Here is a 6,032-nt window from a genome sequence, read left to right as displayed (position 1 = left end):
AACGTTGAGAATGCCTAATAGCGATGACGAAATTTTGAATAACTGAAAGGTTCAGAAACATTCAATATAATTTTTATATAGTGCATCATTAAATTGATTTACAAGTAAAATATTTGTATTGTTTTTATTACATCATTTTACTTTTTTCAAAAATATTTGGAAACATTTAAAATAAAAAATCGTTTTGAAAAAGACTAAAAATCAAAAAAATCCTGGCAGGATGATTATGGTCATGCTTGAGCAGCTCGCATGGCATTGTTGGGCATCTTATGTGCATTGCCTACTGCAGTGCCGACTATCAGGGTTGCCACTCATAGTGGTTTTCCACTAGATCTAGTGGTTTTTGAAATAATCTAGTGGTTTAGTGTTTTTTTGGAGAATCTAGTGGTTTTTATAACCTTGAAATGGAGTAATAAACTTTAAGTTTTTCCCGGCTCCCATTGTTAAAAATGGTAAAGTGAATGAAAAATTCCCTTTTTAAATCAAATGTAAAAGCCTGATCATGTTTGGTGATCGTCGATGGTTCGATGCTTGGTAATAACAAGTTTCTATACTGATTACTGTTAGTGTCAGACAGCAGACTATATTTAGAAGTTTGTACAGCTATAGTGCTGCACTGTAGGGTGTGGGCCTACCAGGTTGGAAAGTTTGGCCTGCGCGGGGGATTTATCCCCCGCGCAGTAGCACTTTCAGCCGCGGTCACAACCGCGCATTTTATAGAAAATGTATTCAGCCGCGCAAATCTGACTCGAGCAAGCGCAAACTTCTGTATGAAACTTAACAAGCACAAAAAAAATTGGCGGGTCGCATACTGAAGTTGCATAACATTTTTTAACGCTAGTCTACAAGACGTATATAATATAATGTATCATATAGAATCATTCGCTAAAAACGCACAGTTCGGCGATTTGGTCACGCATCAGTGGACAACGGTCACGTGTTTAGTGACGTCAAATTAGGCAATTTCGAGTAATATTGCATATTAAATGCTATACTATCCAGCTTTTTAAATATTTACCTGCGCACTGCGCCCGCACACCAACCAAAAATTGCGCAGTGATTCAAGTATTCTATGAACGCTGTAAGTTTAACATAAATTCGCCATTTACAACTTTCGGTAGCCTGATGGTTTAGTTTCAGCCGCGCAAGTTCAAGTCGAAATTTTATTTTCAGCCGCGCATTTTTTCAGCTGCAAAACATCTCCCCCGCGCAATATCCAAAGTTTCCAATCTGGTGGGCCTATTTAATCACCGCTTGCCAACCAAAGGTGCTAAAGGGAGAAGAGGGGAATGAGAGAGGGAGCAGGTCTAGGTAGGGTATATAGGTAAAGCTGATAAATTAGCCGGCAAAATAAAAATTCCTTTTTCAAAAAGTCGACCTCTAGGGAGAAATTTTTGGCAATCTCTCCCCAGGGTCAGTTATACTCATTTATAGTGAATACTTTACAGTTCAATTGATATCATAGTCGGAGTGTGACGCAACTCCACCACGAAAAAACATTTATTGCCTGTTTTACCGTGAATTAGTTGAATAATGACAATTTAAAGCCTGACTGAAACCGGACAAGACTGATAGATATACAGCAATATGCCAAGCTTGCTATATAAAGTTAAAACAACCAAACACAAGTGGCGTTTAATGTACCGTACAAAGACAGTGTTAAGCATAAAAGAAGAATACTGCCAAACTCAAAACCACTGTTGCTACATTTTTTTAAGTAGGTGCCTTAATATTCAACAAAAAACGGTAATAAAAGCAGAGCTTTTGTTGTGTATATTTAGCAAATAGTAGCTTTAATAAAGCAATTATGGCACACAGACTTGAAAAATAGTCTGTTTTACATTGATTAAACATCTGGAGATGTTAAATCAACATAAAAATGGCAATATGTTGTCGCGATAACAATCTAGTGGTTTTTCTCCGAATCTAGTGTTTTTTTATGGTCCAATCTAGTGTTTTTTTAATTTTGAGAGTGGCAGCCCTGCCGACTATAAATAAGATGTACTGTTAGATTGTTTAGTTTATTCCATATTGGAAATTTGCGGAATAAAGGGGATGGCGGTCTCTGACGAAGACAGTTAGGCACAGCAGAAGCATATAAGCAGAAACGAGAAGAGGACGATAAAATAATTTAACAGAATATCGTTTGGCAGATAAAGTTACGCAAGACAGAGGAGCGGCGGGCTAAAAAAATGTGCTCATTGTGCACCGGCGAAATGTGCACATCGCGCGAATGTGCAATTTATGTGCACCAAAGGTGCAATGTTCACGGAATGTGCATTTGAACAGCGGATGGTGACGGTCTAGAATCCTACGAACATTGGGTTAGGGTGTGGGTTAGCATTTGAGGAAGGTTAAGCAATATTAATAGATAATAAATATGTTAATACTTAACCCACCCTCACCTAAACACTAACCGACACCCTAACCCAAACATTGGGCCTTGTTTTAATATTTGTTTCAACGCTGTAAGCTAAGCCGTACTACAAGAAGGTACTTCTTAGTTGCAAACTAGTTCTATAGCCATTTACCAAACTTCCATGACCGGCCCATTGTTATATATTTAACAAATGGTCGGTTACCATACTAATTCACCTTCTATCTTGAACTGTTAGATGCATACTGGCAGAATCTTGCCAGCCTTCTGATGACAAGCATTTTTGATCTAAATTCTTCGTTTTTTTGGTTGCTCCCCTAAAGTTAAATGATGTGTTTGCCTAAGGAATGTATCAACATAGCCATGTTTAGATGGTAAACAAGGTTATTAACAAGTATATAATTAACAAAAAAAATTTCTGAAAGCGCAAACTTTTTTGTGTCATAAACAGATGCATACGGGGCATGCTAAAGTACAACCTGGGGCCTGGGGGTGCACTTGTCATCTGTTTTTCTTACTCAATCACTGTTTCATAGATAGGCTGTTTTTGGGCGAACCCGTGTGAAAACATGCAGCGAAAAATCAGATAAAAGACACGAAAAAAATTCTTTGGTTAAGTTGGGACAAATTTTTAATATATATTGCTTCATATAATGATATTTATAATCAAATTTAATAGAAATTGTTTGCCGAGGTTAGGGTCACACAGTCAAGTGAAGAAACATGCCATAGTATAATGCCTATGATGGGCTGAACAGATATGTTTAAATAAGAGACAACTTTTTGCACTTAAGAATTAAAACAGTCAAAAATATAGTTAAAGCCGTAGTTTAAGGAGCATGGCCTGGTACATCCTAGTTATGCCCATGCGAATGTCATACTTATATCTGTCTATTTAACAAGAATTGCGACTATCGTGATTGCTTTTTAACACAATATAGGAGTACATGCCAAATCAGAGTAAAACTACAATCACACAAAAATCCTATAACGCAAATTGAGTACTTATAACATGATTTTATATGTCTAACACTGGTTTTTCTTCACCAAACAACGTGCTTCGCACTTCCGTAACTTTTTTAAGAATAGCACAACAAAATTAATTCTTTATTACTGTAGTGCGTAATGTTTCTGTGTATTTTGCATTTCAAAAATATAAGTAATTAAGTATGTCTAGAAACAAAAAAAAAAGTTTTATTTCTGTGAAATGGTTCTTTGAAAAATATTTTTTTTATTTAAAAAAAATTTTTTTTTTGTATGAATTTTTTTTTTCACCAGTTTCTTCTGTTTTCAGGCTCATTTTTCGGCCGACATAGTCGCCAAGTCACCACATTCTGCATACTGGGTGCACATATCGTTTGTGCACATTATGTCATTATTTGCACCTTCGAATGTGCACCGAATATTACAAGTGCATATTGTGTGCACTAGAGGAGGTACAGTCGCTACTTTATAATTGTGAATGCTTTCTAGATTATTTGGTCTAGCTCAGGGGGGCAACTTCTCAGTCGGCGGGCCTGATATGGGAAATGAAGTAAATCGATATATTAATTGTACTGCCATAGTCTATATGTTTTGTCGCATAATGGCGGCTAATGTTGTACTCTTTAAACTCGGCAACACTTTCATTGCACAGCAAACATACTGCTTTTCTTGCTGACAAAGTAGGCTACTTGGGCATCCAAACCTTGTTAATTTGCAATTTAATTTTCTTAACAAAATCCAAGGGAAAATATTGATTGTAAATTCTTAATCTAATTTGGGAACACACAATAAGACTTAAAAGGCAACAATACCTAAACCAGAAAATCAATAACACCTTAGTATTAACACCAACGACATAATAAACCAAAATATGCAGTTATACCCACGACAGAATAAGAACTGATCGTCAAAATAAGACATACATCTGTCTGAATAAGTCCTAAGTTGTTGGGAGTCGGGCCTAAATGGCCAAAATAACACATGAAACTGTAGAAAGAGGGTATCGGACGATCGGGGGCCATGGGTCTGGTATCGAACGTTTTGGTGTCTAATTTTGGGCGCCCTAGTTTGAAGGGCGCTGTTATGCTGCCGCTGTTTTGGCCTCTGATTTTCTGGCCCTGTTTGGGGTTTATTGGTATGGTGGGTAATAGGTTTGGTTAGAAAATGGGTTAGGGTTTAAATTATTAGGGGAGTTAGTAATGTACTTAGGGGTGAGGTTTGGGGTTAGGTAAAATGTTTTATAGGCCTGATTCTGGTCATTTAGGACTTATTCCGACCGGTTTATAACTTATTCCGATTTAGATGGTATTACGAGACCCGGCTCGTGGACCGTATGTTGCCCGCCCCTGGTTGAAAGTAGGCCGAAATGGTCTGGAACAACCCTTAAACGGCAAAAAGTGGGTGTTGGTGTAAAATCCCACCACAGGATTATAATGTTAATATTTTATCAATGTTTTTTGCTAAAAGTTTGTTTGCTGGATTTCTGAAGAAAATATAAGATTTATCAAAAAACTTCACATCACAAACATGAATATTAGAAAGCAGAATCTCCTAAGGGACTTTTGATGTGAAAGGCCTAATTTTACCCCTAAGCTGTTTTGATACTATTCTATAATCTATATGTAGGATTATACAATCTAAAATTTTAGATTATAATTTAAATTTTTATATCACTCAATATTGCTTTTTTTTATAGGTACGGATTTCTTATGGCGGAAAAATACAGTAGGATTCGTTTTTAGTGACAAATAAAGGGTCCGAATCAAGTTAGTTATTTTTTTGAGTTTATGCAAAACTCATGAAAATGCTTAGTTGATATTATTGTCATTTGAAAAAGACAAACAACTATAAAAATGCCAAATAAATCAAAACGCTGGTATTTTAGAAAAATGTTGTGTAAACATTTGAAATACAACATAAAAATAATTGCAGAAAATTAACAATGACCTAGCATAATATCGAATACGGATATGGAATACTTGGAAATCATAAGCGAAAAAAAACAGCAAATATTGTCCAATACATTTGTCCAAATCAGAGATAAACAATGCAAAATATAAGTTTGAGCTGAACCTACTGTAACGTGATAAACTAGGCCCGAGTGAATAATTTTCCAAGTTTGTCAAGATTTTGAAGTAAAAAATAATCGCCCTAGTCATTGCCCTTGAGTAACCTTGAGGCATTTTATTCAAGGTCAGCGCATTTTTATGTAGGATTGTTACTTAATTGCAACACAACACATTTTAAGGAAACAAATTTTTCATATAGATTTACACATTATTTGCTCGTCAAACAACCTCTCATTGATGCTTAGTAATGATTAGGCAAAGGTTATCGGCAAGTAATTGGTTGCCCGTAAAAAACGCTGACACTACACTACATAGTTTTATATATTTAAAGCAAGCACTATAAATGTTTCTCTACACCAACAGGCCCCAATCAAAACATTCCAATCATGTATGTACAGTTGAGCGCAACTGTGGTAAAACAAAAAAATTGTAGGGGTTTCAATTACATTAGAAAATTATAGGGGTTTTATTTACCTGATATAAACAACAAAATTTAAATTGAATACATCTGGTTTCAAGTCCCAAGGATTAGGTATTTTACCTTAAACATCCCTAGTGAAGACAAACAAATGTTTTTATAATTATTATATAAATCTAACCTC

The sequence above is a fragment of the Ascidiella aspersa genome, chromosome 1, assembly GCF_963924565.1.
Source record: "Ascidiella aspersa chromosome 1, kaAscAspe10.2, whole genome shotgun sequence".
NCBI classification, from domain to species: domain Eukaryota; kingdom Metazoa; phylum Chordata; class Ascidiacea; order Phlebobranchia; family Ascidiidae; genus Ascidiella; species Ascidiella aspersa.
Note: the sequence above shows the minus strand (reverse complement) of the source record.